This window comes from Aedes aegypti, chromosome 2 (assembly GCF_002204515.2).
Source record: "Aedes aegypti strain LVP_AGWG chromosome 2, AaegL5.0 Primary Assembly, whole genome shotgun sequence".
In the NCBI taxonomy this organism is placed as follows: domain Eukaryota; kingdom Metazoa; phylum Arthropoda; class Insecta; order Diptera; family Culicidae; genus Aedes; species Aedes aegypti.
This window is the reverse complement of record NC_035108.1, coordinates 90,949,821-90,967,878: the sequence shown is the minus strand read 5'-3', so window position 1 is coordinate 90,967,878 and position 18,058 is coordinate 90,949,821. Positions and strand designations below refer to the sequence as shown.

The 18,058-nt window shown below is 37.3% G+C and overlaps 1 protein-coding gene across 8 annotated transcripts in view; it reads right to left on the bottom strand.

The window, feature by feature from the left end:
* The window catches only part of LOC5573467 (guanine nucleotide-binding protein G(q) subunit alpha), a 99,808-nt gene that overhangs the window by 75,737 nt on the left and 6,013 nt on the right, over nucleotides 1-18,058 (bottom strand). Inside the window, exon 1 of one of the 8 annotated variants that reach the window (XM_021841504.1) lies at nucleotides 15,017-15,321. The exons of 3 other annotated variants lie outside the window; for them this stretch is intronic. The gene's annotated coding sequence lies outside the window, so the exon portion shown is untranslated. Of the gene's footprint in view, nucleotides 1-2; nucleotides 207-15,016; nucleotides 15,322-18,058 lie in introns of those variants that run through there. 4 more of the 8 variants (XM_001660834.2, XM_021841500.1, XM_021841502.1 and 1 more) reach the window with 4 other exon arrangements.

Genomic DNA, 18,058 nt, shown 5'->3' with positions numbered 1-18,058 from the left:
ACAGGGCCATACCAACACCAAATTCCATAGTTTCTACCGGCACCGATCACTCACGCGTCCAGGGATCACTAATTTCCGGTCACTATCGTCCATTGTGCAGGATAAAACGGTACAATATCCTAGCAGGTCGATTGAAGTATCCATCACTCATCCTGGAACACCGATTGTTCGCCGAGTCGCTGAATCGAGAGCAGTGCAAAGACTATATCTACGGAGACTACACGGCCGGAGAGTGCGAGCTTCGCAGATGGAGAGCCTCTGCCAATGTCTGAGTCTGGTAGCCGAAAAATAAGCAATCTGGAGAAACGATCCGCGGACCGAGAGCGGCCACTATCCCCTCGGGGGTGGTGCAGGTTGTCCACCTTCTCCAACGACATGCATATATGTATGTAGATACCCTCGCAGTAGCAGTAGTAGCAGTGAACGCTCGATTCGATGAACTGTGCGAAGAAAATTCGCTTCTCGCTGGTGTTGTTTATCAGTTCAGAAAAGAGGAACTGAAGACAACCTTAGCAGAGGGACATTACGGTCGTATTATAGAAAGTGTCTTAGTAGTCAAACTAAGTTTACACTGGTCCCGTAACGCATGTAGACCACCTTTACATGGTGGGTTAGGAGGTAAGATCTACCGAACCGAACCCTAGCATCACCCTTTTTTTTGACGTTGGATAACGTCTTACGGCAACATACTGGAGTACAATTTCGAAAAACGAAAAATCGCTCGCGTCACGAAAAGTGGTTAGATTTTGACTGTTAATAACTTACTAACGCCCGGATAGATTTTCAAGATTCTTGCACCAATCGATTGGAAATCTTTCTACGAATCTACTCCAACAATGAAAACTATTGATTCTCATGACTAAACTATTGAAAAATTGAGAAATATCGAAGCATGTCTTATTTTTCATAGAAAAGCACATTTTTCTTGTGTATTCCTGACACAGACATCATTGCGCGATATCTTAGCCACTTTCGTCATTCAAAGGGAAACGCCCCTTTCGGTCTTCTTCTTACTTCTCTCCATTTTCTCGTGTTCAGTCGAAGCCAATCAAATTCCACTTCAAGCGCACGCGCACGACCGCATTTTAATTAAATCGTCTTCGGTAATCTTTTGGTGTGTTTCTGTCTAAGAATGGAATGAAAACCCAGTTCGATCGATTGTGACTACCACCAACCGTCCTTTTCAGGACAACAATTTCATTTTGAAAGAGAGTTATGAGAATTTTACACCGTGAAGAGCGACATTACTGGTGAATGGATGTGATGGATTCATATTTCGGTCAGTCATTTGCATGCAATCTTTCATTAGCGTCAACATTAGTGCTTTTCGAGAATTACAGGGCCAAGAAATCAATTTTCCATCGCGCTCTTGCAGGGCAATCTTCGACATTGTGTGCATGAGAGATAAATTGGGGACGGCACTAGAATGAGGATCCCGGTTTGCCTCGCATTTAGCGATGATTGAATAATGCCGTTGTCGTCGTCGTCGCTAACCACATGCATGACAAAGCGATCAGTATCAACTTGTCGATTTGAAAGCTAAAACTTATCAGCAACAACTTCGTTGATGATTTGATTTGGTAAGAAATTGTCGATCGAAACCAAATAATCGCACAGAGAAGACTGCAAAAATACAACCGCCGCCCGACGCACAGTGGCGGTCCTTCATACAAAGGTTGGACAAAACCTCAAATACGTCTCAAAATGCTTGATAATGGTAATCTAATAATTATCTTGCATACCTGATGTCATCCCGTTGGAAATAACAGTCAAATTGAAAATTCGATTTTCTTGTGAAATTGGTCCAAATAAATTTTTTTCATCTAATCGTATAAAAAGGCTATTACTACAATTTTTTTTGTTGTAATGCAGAAATTTGTGGATGAACCCAAACTAGAGATACAAATTTAACTTCCTTTTAGTAATTCCACTAAAGTTTCAAACGAATTATGACAAATAATATAGATTTGAATGATGAAATCGATAAATTATAATATAAAATAAAAATGGAATTTTCACCTCTAGGGGCAAAGAGGGGCAAGAAAAACTATTGCACGTTTGAAAGTATGGATGATTAGCTGCTTCATAGTGAGTGACTCATTTTTCCGAAACACTTCACATAAAACGTACGAAGTTTTGAAAATTTAACAAAATTTTGGAGAAAGATTGTTCGAAACTTTTTTTGCTACAAATAACAACTTGATATGTTAAAATTTATATAATTATAGCCAAAACTAAGGCTTATAACTACGCTTTCAAATGGAACCTATTGAGCCTCAATCGGTTATGATTTCGTTGAGATACAGCTGTTTGAAGTTTGCTAGGTGAATCATAGTTGATGAATTTCGAGCAGTCCAACTTAGCTGACTTTCCCACACTAACGATGCTGCCAAAAATCGAAAACAGAATAGATCAATCTCAAATTTTGAGAAATTGTCGCTCAATAGTATAAAAGTCTATAAAAAATATTGACGAGTGATTTTGAGAACATGAATTTATGAGGTTTTGTCCGGCCATGCGCCACTGTGCGACGGGAACCTATGTAAAACTTTGTTTGCCATTTCACTCCGTTGGAAAACTAATCATCCGAAATTTCAATTGGCAATTAAATAAATAAATTAATAATAATAGGTGAAATATCTCTAGCCGTAACTCTTTTACGTGGAATGCATTGTTGTGGCTCTGAAAAGGGCCGTTTTGCTTGTGTCCCAATTCAATTTAAACTCGTTCGTCACGGATACGACGAGCCAGCTAGAAGGCTTTCGGCATGATGGTCACACGCTTGGCGTGGATCGCGCACATGTTGGTAGCCTCAAAGATAGGCCTAGCTCGCTTCCTGCAGGGCCATGTCGGCCAAGCTCTGTAATCGCAGATCGGTCTTGAAGTCCTGAGCAATTTCACGGACCAGGCGCTGGAAAAACAATTTGTGGATCAGCAGCTCCGTCGAATTCTGGTAGCGGCGGATCTCACGCAGAGAGACCGTTCCTGGCTGATAGCGATACGGCTTCTTGACTCCTCCGGTGGCTGAGGCGCTCTAGCGAGCGACTTTCGTGGGGCCGCTTCCACCAGTGGACTTACGGGCAGTCTGCTTGGTAGAGCCATCGTCGTAGTGTTTTCTGGACGGATTGAAACAAATGAATGATTGAATGTGCGCGGCTGCCGGTCCCTTTTATGACCTTCTCTTGCGAGCGAGCGAGACGAACAGTGAACAGCGAGCGAGCAAGAAGAATTTATCCATTGCGTACCGCATAAAAGGAGTCGAGCCGGCGGCCAAGCATCAGTTTTGTTACAATCGTTGCCGAAGATAGACCGGACTCGGAAAAGGAAGCGCCAAGCGTCATCGCAAGGTTTTGCGTGACAACATCAATTGCATCATCACCAAATCACCGCCGTCTGGCTCGCCGTGGTGACGTCAAGCGTACCTTCGGTCTCATCTACGAGAAAACCCGCGGTGTGCTGAAGTCATCCAGAATTCTGTCGGCTACGCTCTGAAGTGGCAGGGCCGTACGCTGTACAGATTTTGAGGTTAAATCACCTCCATCACCGAGACCAGAATTCAAACCTAGCACTGAATCCATCAAACCTGAGCATAGAATGGCGATCGACGATATCCAAACCCAACCGTCCTTTTCAGGACGACAATTCAATTTTGAAAGAGTTTTGAAAATATTTCTACCATGAAGCGCAACAGTATTGGCAATTCTCACAGAAACAGAACTGTCGGTAAACTAAATAATAGTTACTCGATTCTCACAGTTCAATCGGCCCTTTTCAGGGCTAACAAATGTGTACTAAAGAGTTATTTGTGTTATATTTGCTAATGTGTTTACCACATTCTTGCTATAATTCATCTCTGATTGGTTATGAATAATTGACAAAACGACAATTTGAGAATGTTTCCGAAGACGCTGCTGCAGTGCTGTCGTAATGCAATATATTTTCTATTGTTAAGGAATGATTCAAATATTTTGAATTAATTGCTCCAAATTAACAATGATTAAGTATACACTTAAAAATCAATTCTTCAATATAACGGACTAAGCTTCTGAATACATGTAAAGTGATTATTTTGTATTAACACAAAATAATAACACACATGTCTTTAATAAATCAGAATTGACATGCAACAAATAGTGTGAAAATTATTTGGATTTTTAGCAGTAGAAATCTTTCATAAGTTCGTGACGGTCCCAAGCCAGGAAATAGAAGAGGCTAACGTTATCCAACGTCAACTTGGCGGTCGTATCTTGGAAACAACCTCTTACTTTTTTTTATCGCATACAGGTAGCAGGTCTGTTTTCAGGGACTTGGTCACTTTTTTAATGCAATTATCTAAAAATTCTCTATTTTCAAGGAAGGGTCTCTAAAGTCTCATTTTAAACCAAAATTGTCTCCAAAGTCCTATTCTGGTACAAAATTCTAGAGTCATCAGAGAAATCTTCAGAGACTCGTATGTGATTTTTCTCCAGGGATTTCTTCTGAAGATTCCTCCAAAACAAGCTTCAGAAATTTCGCAAGTGATTCCTCCAGAGATTTCCTCTGGAGTCCTATAGGCCGGGGCTGCCCAATGTACGGCCAGCGGATCGCATCCGGCTCGCACCTTCATTTTGTGCAGCCCGCGAAGTGTTTAAATTTAAATTTGGAAAATAAGCAAATATTCAGAAGCTGGATTCTATGCACTTTAAAAGAATTTGAGTATCCGTCAAACTGTTCATAAAAATAGCTTGAAGTTATCAAATTCGTAATGAGACAGCCCATTTTGAAATAATAAACTGAATTTACAGTTGTCAGACACAATCTCACTGGATACCGTAATCCGGGGGCAAATTGATCACTGGGGCGAATTTGATCAGGTCGGTGCCAAAGAACATTTCCTCCCAAGGATGCTAAAGGTTTCGTTGGCACCACAGACATTCCATGTTTTCTAGTTTGTAGATGTCTTATGATGATTTTGAACTATTTCATTTTTATTGGGGTCAGTTTTGCATTAAAATATTCACACTTTTGGAAGCAATACAGTTGTAAATGTCGGTGCTGAACAATCCACTGGTGCTATGCCTAAATGTCAACTTTGAGTGATTAAAGTGTTGTGTCAGCTTAAGTATGAACCACTGGACTTATTTTTGATATCATACAGCATATCAAGTATAAAGTTTTGCTCAAAAAAACATTTATTCCAAATAATGTGCTTATTTCAAGGGAAATTGCCTACACATAGGCGTATTAGGCAGATTTTCAAAGTTTATTTTTGCAATAAAATGATCAGTTGTAAGGATTTTGACATTATTTTCAGATTCAGGAGACCCAAATTTAGTAGATAGGTAAACTTTTTATTCTTACACCTGCTTTGTTATATGGGGATCAATTTCGCCCCAGTGGGTCATTTTGATTTTTTGATATTTAACCTATTTTTATGATATGTTAAACATTATTTCATGAAAAGTAGATTTCGTAAACTGATGAAGATCAATGGAGTTCTGGTTGTGTTGAAATTTATTTGACGATATTTGAATTCCGAAGGATAACACAACAAAAAAATATAAAATAGTGATCAATTTGCCCCCGGATTACGGTACTTACACAATCCAATTTCCAACAGTAAATTTCGAAAAATTCTGGAAAGATTTCAAGCAAAATGCTGGATTATCTGAAGTATCAATAAGATTAGTCGAAAAATCTTGGGCATCATTCTAATCAAAACATTGACATGAATTCTACGGAAACCTTATGCAGGTCTCTCATGAATGTTGGGCAAGATGCATACAGAATCTTTAGCAGTATTATTGATAATCTCGAAAATGATTCTAACAAAATCATGTCTGCCTGGGTGGGATTCGAATATAATTCTGAGCAGGATTCATACAAAATACTAGACATTTTCACAGATTCTTGGATAGGATTAAGCAAGATTTTGACATAATGCTGTGCACATTTTTTACAAATTCTTGAGCATAATTCTCATACAATCCTACCCAAATTCTCACAAAATCTTGGGTAGCTTTTTCAAAAAATACAAGATGTTATTCATTTAGAATCCTGAACAGTACTCTCAGGGACAGGTTGGATTCGTAATAAATTTTGAGTAGTTGATTTATAAAAACTTGGACTTCATTCTCATAAAATTCAGGACGAGATACTCAAAAAAAAACTTGAGAAATGTTTTAAGTAGCAACTATCTTTTCCATTTTTTACAAAAAAATATAGCTTTTTTATTGTTTGACTTTTGTTCGATTCAATTAAAATAGGGTTGTTTGTTGACTACGAAAGGTTTAGCCCGCCACCAAGTTTTGTTGCTGAGATGTGGACCGCGGATCAAAAAGGATGGGTAAGCCTGCTCTAGGCATTCCTCCGGGAATTTCTCTAAAGATTCCTCACAAATTGTTCATGAAGTTCGCCCAAAATTCTTCTGAAGATTTTTCAAGGAATTTAAAAAAAAAATCTCTAGAATTGGATCTTTAGGAAATCCAACGCAACTTACTCATGTAATTACTCTGTGAACCTTTCCAGAAGCAATTCCAGGATTCCTCCAGAGATTTTTCCACAAGTTCACCTATTGTTCCACCGATTTCTTCACTAGGTACTTTAGCAGGTCTTCCAAATATTCCTATAGGAGTGCTTTGAATAGAACTAATAAAAGTTTATTCCAGAGTTTTGGAAGAAGAGCGATTTTTTCAAGAAACCTCACAAGAATTGCTCAAGGAGTTCCTACGCCTATGGTTAGTTATACTTCCAGCCATTTTTATATGTATTCCTTCATAGATCAATCCACGGTTTGTCTTCGGAATTCCTCTAAAATTCTTCTAGGAAATATATTGAGAACTCTTCCAGGAATTCCTGATGTCCCTTATTAAGTCTTGCCGATTTTTTTTCTAGGAATTTCTCAAACTTTCACTCCAGCAGTTCTTCAAACAATACTCGAATAATTTCTTGAATAAAATCTCCAATAATTCTTTTATATTTAATTTTAGGTATCACACCAGCAAATACTACAGCAACTATTTCGGTCATTCTTACATAAAAGATTCCGATCGATGTTTTTCCTGAAAAAAAACTACTGGAGATATTGGCCAGGGTATTGATTGATTTTTTTTTTGTTTTCAACAATGTTAGTTATTTATTTCGAAAATCCAGCAAAAAATCCTTTGAGAGTTTCCTTGGGAAATTTTTCAAGGACTTCCTGAAGGAATGAAGGGAGAATCTCTTGAGTTATGTTAAAGATATTCTTAGGGAATTTCCTGGTTTAAATCCGAGAGAAATCTTGAGACATATTTTCGGAAGTAATCTTGAATTCTTAAAGATGTTCAAAATGGGAATCTTAGACAAAATCCTAACGAAATCGATGGACAAATCACTCATGAAAGACTTAGGTTTTTTGTAAAAGATTCTTTGGAGAGATAAATGAACGATTCTCTGGAGTAATCTTTGGTATTATACTTAAAAGTCCGTGTCCAGTTATGATCCGGAAAAAATGATTATTCAGTTGTAAAAAAAAAAACATATAAAAAATCATAAATATTTGCAAAAGTTATGGAAGATGTAACGTGAAAGACGTGATTTCAATCTGTAGCCTCAATAATATTTCAAGTTACATAATGAATTGTCATTCTAGTATATTAGTAGTGTGATTTACAAATAGTTCTGCATCAGGGAAAGTGATTTAAAAATAGTTCTGCATCAGAGAAAAAATTAAACTTTGGGTTTTGGCTCGGTTTTAATGTAAAATCAGAATATGCAAAAACTGTATACCACTAAATAAGCCAAATGTGTTGAAAAACCAACATAGTCTGGAGAAATGATCGCTAAAATTCTTAGCATACTTTGGGGCAAGTGTGTCATAGGGGCAAGTGTGCCACCCTTGCTTTTTATAAAAACAACAAAATTTATTTTATCTTTGAGCTCAACAATATGTTTCCTTATAGTCCACACTACAATGATCAACATATGATAAAAATTGCTCTATTTTTCACGTATTTACATCGACTTTTGTAAAAACAACAAAGTTTGAGTGGATTGTTACGTTGTTTCTAAATAGCATGATGAAAGGTAAATTATTAGGAGATTTTTCTAATGTATTGCACATCTTGAAACTATTCAAAATCCCGATAAATTTTCGAATTCCGATTCAATAAATTTACCATGTAAAAAATCACTCAAAACTCGATGATTTGGCTCTGCAATTATGCATAAGCATAAGCATAAGCATAGATGACCGTACAATTCGTAGTTGCTACTCCGTGATTGACCAGAACAATCGAAGTTGCACAGGGAATTGATGAATGGGGCTTGGGATTAGCTTACCATTCTTCAATGTGCACAAATCGAGAGCTCAAATTTAAAAGTCAATAACGGCGCCGGCCACGTCCTTACGGTCATCGGGGAAGGGAAGGAATGTTAGTGTGACTACCGTTACTAGAGACCGAGATCACCTCTGCATCTCCACGGTTGTCATGGAAAGGATATTGGGTTAGTGGGATAAGGTAGAGATCTGGGAGTCACCAATGTTTGGCGATGCGATCCATGATATAATCACGCCTAACCGGATTCACGAAATAATTCGATAATCGCATTGTACGCCGCAAAAGTGTTCGTCACTCGCCCACGCAAAAGCAAGCGACACGATCAATAGATCAAACACTACTAACGATCCGCGGCGCTTTTTCATTTCTCTGAGCGAACGACGCGTGACAAGTTTGATCCTGCCCTCATTGCCCGCCCCCGCCGGAGCAAGCGACAAGGTCGAAGGAACAAACACTACTAATGAACCGATCACTTTTTCACTACCAACGCGCGACATGTTTGATCCTGCCCTCATCACTCGCTCCCGTAGGAGCAAACGTCAAGGTCGAAGGATCAAACACTACTAAGGAACCAATCACTTTTTCACTACTTCGCTACCGACGCGCGACATGTTTGATCCTGCCCTCATCACTCGCCCCCGTAGGAGCAAGCGTCAAGGTCGAAGGATCAAACACTACTCGATTTGGCTCTGCAATTATGGAAGAAAAACATCATTGGTTTTAATGACTGGAACAACTAAGACGTAAATCTAATAAATATGCAAGAATAATGGAAGCAACGTCTGAACTAGAAATATTCTTTAAAAAATGACAGATAACGAAGACAAGTATTCATGGGTGGACTCAGTTGAAAAGTTGAGAAATATGTTTCCCTTGAAGCTCAACATAATTACTAAAAAATGATGCGCTAAGATATTTTGTACGTTGTTCCATGCAAGAAAAATCACTCATTTTATACGGCCAAATCCTGAGTGGAACAAACTTTATAGGTTGGATACGAACATTTTAAAAACGCGTTAGATTTGGTTTATTTTTACGTTTTTTGTGAATTTCCCAGAATCCTGGGAACCCCAGGAAAATTAAAATTTAATTTTCCGTATCCCGGGAAACCAAATCCCGGGAAAAACGAAAACCATCCTGTGCTAATGCTCACCACACCATCTTGTGCAGCTCAGAAATGATTGGGAGAAACTACAGTCAAGTTCTTTATATTTTTGATACAATATCCCAATCTTTACAGTATGTGATAGACAATACGTGTCAGACAAAGTTTTGTTAAAAAAAAAATAAACAAAAAAAATCTAACATAATCCTAAGAAAAGTCTCGGCCTGGATATTCACAGAATCTTAAGCAATATTCCACAGCATCCTGGCAAGAATCCACATTATCCTGAACAGGACTCTGAGCAAGACTCCATAGAACCCTGGGCAAACCTTTCAGAATTTCTAGTAGAAATTGTACTTATCTGGAATGAACTCTACAATATTTTTCTGACAATTCCCTATAATATCATAAGTAAAATGGTTCAGTGCGGTAAATTCCTTGTGCATTTAATATGATTTTTTTGCAAGTAATCATGGAAAAGTAGAAAATTCCGATGCAAATTTTTGAGACTCTATTTATTTCTACGCAACGTTGCCACAGATCTCTCAGAAACTCAAACTCAAACTCAAGGAAGAGCTTCAGGAATGTTACCATGGAATCAAGATTTTCGAAGAAATTAGTTTAGAGATTTCCAAGAAAATCCTGCAAGAATTCGTTGCTCTAGCAGACTTTTTCAAAGATTTTACAGTAATATCTGTAGGCGAATTCCGACGCGTATTTTCTTCGAAGAAAGGAAAATTTTTTCTCTTCGAAGAAATTGTTCGCTGGAATTCACCTACTGGATTGTTCAAAGTAATGCCTTCCAACAGAAATTATCCCTATGATTTTTTTTTTTAAATTCTCCTCGATATGTTTTTTTTTTAATTCTCCAGGATATTCTTCAAAGTTTCCTTTGATTGTTTTTAATAATATAACTTCTAATAATTTATTCAGATCTTCCACAACAATCTTCCAAGACATTTTCGAGGGTTCAGAAGAGCGTTTTCAGATGTTAGGTACTCTCAATAATTTCTTCAGAGACCTTATGTCTGAAAAAAGATACAAAAAATCGACAGGAAACGAACCAAACGAAATCAGGGAAATTTTAACAAGGAATCTGACTAGACATCTTTCAGAGGATATTCATTGTCTTCATGACATCGTGCTAAACATTACTATATGTATTTTCCAGGGTTTTCTGCAGAAATTTCAACAGAATATGAATTAGTTATTTCATCAAAGTTTGCTTCTCATTTCTTCAGAAGTTGATCCAATTATTCTTTTACGGATTTCCGAAGTAATGCCTCCAAGATTTTTATTCAGAATAACTTCCAGAATTATTTTAACGATGCGTTCAAAAATGCATCATCCTATGATTTTCTTCTATTTTTTTAGAACGTTTTCAAGAATTGAATAAGTTATTTCTCAAAGAATATCTTCAAAAATTACTCAAAAGATTTAAGCAGGGATTTCTTCTAAAAATTTCGTTCTGACTTTCTATAGAATTTCAACCAAAATCTTCGCTGGAGATACCTTCAGGATATACTCCAGAGATTCTTCCCAAGATATCTTGAACATATTTTCCCAGCAATTTTTCAAAAAAGATCTCAAAGTGTTTATCCATGAATTCTTCCAGGAATTCCTCAAAGATTTCCATTCAGAATTCATTGGAAGCCCGGAATCTAATCAGGGAGAGTTTTATAAAGCAAATCCTCAGGGTAAGCTCTTGATAAAATACATAATGAATATTGCAGAAAAAAAACCTGCAAAGATAATAAATCTTCGAGCTTCGAGCTCATTTAACTTAGTTAAATGACGCCCGAATTCAGAATTATACGATTTAATTCCACTGGAGTTTGTATCCGTTTTTCGACCTCAGCCGATTTCAGTGTCGTGTATTAGACTCGACTACAAGGGTCATTGAAGGAAGTTCTTAACCTTTATCTTAGATGATTCTACGGAAATAATGCATTCTTTCCGGAGAATCATCCAAGATAAAGGTCAAGAATGCTACCATAATTATAGGCAAAAATGCTGAACAAAACCCTATCTTGCAGGATTTTCTGGAGATATTCTTGAAAAACCCTCGGGCGAGAAATTTATATAAAAATATTTGGTGGAATTACAGGAATAATATCTGTATCATTTTCTGATGTGAAAACCTCAATGACCTTTTCAAGAATTGATGAACAATTTACTTGAAAAAATATTCCAAAAGTTGTAGACTATAAGAGTCAGGGCCTTCCTTAACCGAGTGGTTAAAGTCCGCGGCTACAAAGCAAAGCCATGCTGAAGGTGTCTACATTCGGATCCCAGTCGGTTCAAGATTTCTTCGTAATGGAAATTTCCTTGACTTCCCTGGGCATAGAGTATCATCGTACCTGCCACATGATATACGAATGCGAAAATGACAACTTTGGCAAAGAAAGCTCTCGGTTAACAATTGTGGAAATGCTCATAAGAACACTAAGCTAAGAAGAAGCAGGCTCTGTCCCCGTGAGGACGTTAATGCAGGGGCGACTCGTAGCCTCACTTTTTACCTGTTCCACGAATCTAAAAATGGTTAATTCAACAAAATTAGATTATAAAGCCAACAGTAAATTATTGGAATCGTCCTTTCTAACAGGTTCCTTCTGAATATATGCAAATTTGTTGCTGAAATTCAAGAATTTATATTCATGGAACAGGTAGATTTGAGGTTAGGGAATCACCACTGCGTTAATGCCAAGAAGAAGAAGAAGACTATAAGAGTAATGAAATACTAGAGAAAATTTCTTTATAACATATTATTAACTTTATAGACATCTCTGAAGCGAAACCCTTGGGAAATTTCGCTAGGAAACACTGGTTGAATTTGTTGAGGAATTGTTAAAATAGTTTCTAACAGAGTTTGTTGGATAATCCCAGTTTGAATCATAGCCTCTTCAGCAAAAATGAACGGTATGACATGCGTAAGTACATTTGTAAAAATTTACGTCGAGATAGAGTAGTTGGGAAGAAGGCTTTATTCCAGTTGAGTCGTAAGACCAACAAAAAAGGAATCATATGAGAAGATTTATATTCAATTATGTGCGAAAAAACATGTTTTTCAAGCTGTTACACGACAACTGCAAAATAGGCCGAATGACTGAAAATGATCAAAATCATTTCATAGTTCATGACATGGCATTTATTCACTTCTGGGTAGAAAATCGTAAAATTTTGATCCGCCGAAATGATGTTATGTTAATGTCCATTTAGGTTTCCTACCGAATTCTGTCAAGTAAATCAATGTTACGTTGATTTTTTTAAGATTTACATAAGGTTTCTTGCATTTCCTTCATAACTTTCATTCTAAGTACCCCAACAAATTTGGTCCAGTTCAAAACCTTCACCGAATTCGAAATTTTAAATGCCTAAATCAAAAATGTAGCTTATTTGTGATTTTCTCTGAAAATTTCATCTAAATCAAACGAACGATTATGAAGTTGCAGAATTTTGAAACTTCGATGTCAGCAGTCAACATTGTCTGTCAAGGTTTTTTGATGAATTTCTGGAATGGCTCAGAATTCTCCATAAAATCCTGAAGAAATTCCTCAAAAAATGTCTCATGCCGGAGAAAACTATTACGGAAATCTTAGAAGGAACATCTGGACCCCTGAGGAAGTCCTGAAGGATTCTGGAAAACCTTTTTTTTTTGAATAATTATTATTATTCTAAAATCATTAACCAAAACTCAAGATGATATATTAAAGGATTTTTCAAAGGAATTCCTGAAGCAGAAGAAAACATATTTTGTTTAAAATGGAGACTTTTGAGCATCCCATCAAAATATTGACTTTAAGACACTTCCTTCAAAATGATGATCGGTGGAAGAATTTCTGGAGGAATCATTGAAGCATTGGATCCCTGCAATTCCGCGTCGTATTTAGTATTATTTGTTAAGGTCGTCCCAAAAAATGATTGTGATCGGTTACTGTAACACTCAAATGCATCTAGCGCTCTACTGCTACTGCTAGAAGATTTACACAGAACAATGCCAGACGCACCTGACACCATCCCTCTCCCTGCAAATTATCCACTAATTCAAGTGAAGAACCTTTTTACACCATCGACAAACCGGCACGGCTCTCCGTCTGACAACACTGTATCCGTGTGTTGTTCGACTTTGATTCATCGGGGGCGAGGCAGCTTCCAGTCCAGTCCCATATGACGAGAGATTTCATTATAATCTTCATACACTGTAGAACTCGGTGTTCCGCATGGCCAGCACTAACATTACAATCTCGCTGTGTGATTTCTACCGTGTTCTTCGAGGAAAAAGGGTATCCCCCCTCCCTCTTCCAACCGTTTCGTACTTCGTGCTCAACTCATTCAGCACTTTATGGAGCTTTGCTCAGTATACGGCGGCTTGCACACCACTCACTCACTCACTGAACAAGCTTGAAAGATGATCGCACTTGGTCTCCGAAGCACAGTGACTCGAACTCATATTCGTGCAGGGCACTGTTTTTACATCAAGTTGGTAAAACATTTTCAAATGATATGTCGACTTCAAAATACTTCATCAAAAATAAAGATCTCAGGTGTCATCTATGGTTCGGCAATTAAAAACTGTTTTCCTTCACTTTCATCTTTGGAATAATGGAAAAACAATGAATTTGTGTCTAAAATTGAGCAGATTTCATAATCGTACACATTCTTCCTCTTATTTGCATTAGGTCCTCACTGGGACAGAGACTGCTTTTCAGCTTAGTGTTCTTATGAGCACATCCTCAGTTATTAACCGAGAGCTTTCTTTGCAAAAGTTGCCATTTTCGCGATCGTATATTGTTTGGTAGGTACAATGATACGCTATGCCCAGGGGAGTCAAGAAAATTTCCATTACGAAAAGATCCTGGACCGACCGGGAATCGAGTCCAGACACCTTCAGCATGGTTTTGCTTTGTAGCCGCAGACTCTAACCACTTGGCTAAGGAAGGCCCCAAGTCACTAAAAAGTCCAAAAAAAGACCTGCTACCAGCCATGGAGTATAGACAGCATGGTGTGAATATCATTTTTACAATGGATTGATTAACAAAAATGAATGTTACTTTAGACTTATTAGTTTTTAAAGAAACAAATAGTTGAAAAAGTAGAATGTTGCATATTTTTACTTATAAATTGTTCAAATGCACTCTACTACATCTGAACAACGTGATCAAGAAGTTGAACAATCATATTATATCCATTAAATTTAGTTTTAAATGTTGATAAGTGTACGAATATGGAACTGAGACAATTTAGGTTATTCCAAAGATGAAAGTAAATGGAAACGGTTTATGAATGAATAATAGATGACACCTATGACCTTCATTAGTGATAGTCTTAAGTCTTCTAAATTGAATATACCTACCTATCATTTGATAGTGTTTTACCAACTTAATGTGAAACAGTGCCCTGTACAAATATGAAATTAAATCACTGTAAGAGGCTCTGGGGAGATTTTGGGGCGGGGGAAGGCACTGGCAGGGTGTTGTTCTTTTTTGCCTGCTCGTATTGCGTGACACTTCTCCGAGGAGGACTACTGATCAGCTATATACCATCCACTAGTAACAACAAAAACGGCGACGACGAATGCACCGCGACTGATCACAGACCAACATTAGGTACACACCGTGGAAGTTCTCCTCCGACTGAGGATTGGAATCCCCTCACACACTTCCATTCACAATCCATCCACACACGGGTTAATCACTTGACACTGAATGGTGTTTGATTTTTTTCTTCACTTCTTCTCAAATTGTTGGAACACTCTTTTCAGCAAAGGATCGCTGCAGCGATATCAGTATTCTTTTTTGGATAATATGCACTGTCACAGAGGAATATAGACCTCGCCGATTTTCGGTTTTTCGATTCGTCTTCGGAGTGTGGTATGAATTTAAGGTTCACCACAGTTTTCTTCTTCGCAATGTTTCTTCTTTACTGCCGCAGGCGGGTGGCCCGTGAATATTTCCACCAGTGCAGGGCTGCCAGATGATAGGTGGGAGCCGCGGTCACGAGTCGTGACTTACTGCAATTAATATATAACTCGAAATATAACACACATTTTGAGTATTTTTTTACAAATCCGAGTTCAAAGGAAATAACAATATTACCAAAATGGAATTTTTGACGAAAAATGTTAAACGATTTCTCTCCAAATCTAAGAGACCTACACAAAAAGTGTCTAGCATTTTTTTCATAACGTCTATCTACAAGCCGGAGTTCAGGATAGTGAAGACCAGGGATATTCAAAAAAAATCTGAGCTGAAAGCCTCTATAATAAAGATAATAATAATAATAATATTGAAAAAAAAAGCGTTCGATCAGAATAGATCAAGTTCTACTGTACCGGCCAATGTGTATTACACCATTAAAAAGGTTCTAGGACATTATATTTACCAATACCTAGAAAAATATATGTTTTTTTATCTCCCCTAAATTTAATATAAAAAAGTGTAGACCAATTTTTTTTTTCTTAGGGTCTTACAAGGAATTGATGCTTTAATTCTTCTAAGAATTTGCGGGCCTCGTGGCCGTGCGGTTAGTGTCGTCAGGCATTTAAGCGCATCGTGTGGGGTATGGGTTCAATTCCCGCTTCAGTCATTGAAACTTTTGCGTCAGGAATGTTTCTCGGCTGTGCCACTGGAGCATGCTTGTCCGTTGTCTAGTGTTAAGTTACTGTTACTGTGTCTGTGCAGCTGAAGACAGTGTCCGTGTCTTTCAACTTTAGTATAGATTGTAGAAATAACAAGACAATTTTTCAAAATATGTATCTTCAGATTTCATAGAAAGTCACTCAGAAAAAGGTTTATGTATTCCTAGAGCAAATTCAGCTACGAATAATTTGTGGCATCGTTGGAAAAAATAACCTTGGATGGAAGCAGTTAATGGAGGAATCTTTGCTAATTCTCCTGGGAAACTATATCTGCTTAATTTCCTGAAAAAAAAAAATACGGATTTCTTCAAGGGGGTTTTCTCTAAAAAGGTCTCAAGTTCCTGTAGGTAATCTGAAAGAATTCCTAGAGGGATCTACAGGAAATGCGTAGAGAATGTATGATGGAATCTTTGCCTACAAAAGTTCAGGAATCAGAAGAAACGCTGGACGAATTTAACTGACAATTTTCGAAAATCAACTGAATAAATGATCGCTATAGTATTTGTTGGAGAGAAACTGCGAATGAACTTTTGAATAATGGTAAAATCAAAAATTCTGGAATGAACCTTCATGGATTTTCTTGAAAGAACTTGTGTAGGAATCTTTCAGAAATCTCCTACAGTAACAATTGCATATATTGATGGGAACAAGGTGGTAGCGTTGGAGTGCACAAGGCTTTTCTAAAGCAAATTCAAAACAAATTCCTGAAATCATCCTTGCAAAACCGTAGAACAAATTTCAGAACACGTTCCTTTGAAAATTGGTGGAAGAATCTTCACATATGTTTCTATATGAATCCTGGAGGGGTGCCTGAAAGTACTCCTGGAGAAATCATTGGAGAAATCAAATGAAATTGAAACCTTTCCTCGAGGAAACTGAGAAGAAATTAAGGACGAATTGGAATAGTCGCATAAGTATCTCTAAAGGTTTTAGGGCTTCTGCGAATTTTAACAGAAAAAGGGAAAAATTACTTTACACACTATTTTTGGAAAAATAAAACTTTAAAGGTTTTATAGGGAGGATTTTCAAACAGAGGTTTTTTCAAGGCTTGCATTAGAATAGTGACCAAATCTTCTAGAAAAGATCTGTTTTCTGTCATGTTCCCCAACGAACAGTTATGCAATTTTTGCAAGACCTATTGACACATTTTCGATTCCTCAGACTACTTTCCTCTCTAATAGTTTTGTTCTCCAATCATTTTTTCTAAATATTTGCTGTTTTCACCCCTCCCCCCTTATATCGTTACCGGTATCCGGTTATTTGGCCGAATTATGAACTAATAATCAGTTTAGTTGCCAATAATGCTCACGGTGTCTTTGTGGAGCAACTTTATTACAAAAAAATAGGTAAGTCTGAAATTTCGAACTAAAAACAATTAGACTTTGCTCTTTCATTTGCGACCAAAATCAAAATAATCGGTCGGGGTGTCCAGAACATTTTTTTTTTTATTTTGTGTGAAGTATTCATGGATATGTGTTTTTGTACCGACACACATTGCGTTGAACATAGATACGGGACAAACTGCAAGATCAAACTATTTGAACACCTTGGCTAGGAAGGTAAAGTTATTCTTGCTCAAAAGAGCTGTAATAAGCATATATGACATATGATATACGCATAACTGCAAAACTGTCTCAAACGTCATTTTAGTTATTGTCCACGAAAAACCTTGAAAATCGTACTTAAATTGGTCATAGTGATGTAAGAAGTTATTAGGAAATATTTTTAATAGGTGAAGATGCATCGATATTAAACCTCAAATTTTCAAGAGCTTGTTTGTAGATTTGTATCTTGAGAACCTGACAACCTTTTGCGTTGAACATTTTATTGATTAGTCGCCACCAGCGAGTGACCAGAGAGTTACCGGTTATCTGCTTCTCTAGACTTGTGCTTTTGAAAATTCGAGGTTTGGCTTCTATGTATATTCACCCTTAAAACCATTGATAACCGAGTGTGTAGCTCTTTGTCATTAAGCAAATAAACGGACCAAAATAAAAACTGTCACCGCTGGGAGACAAA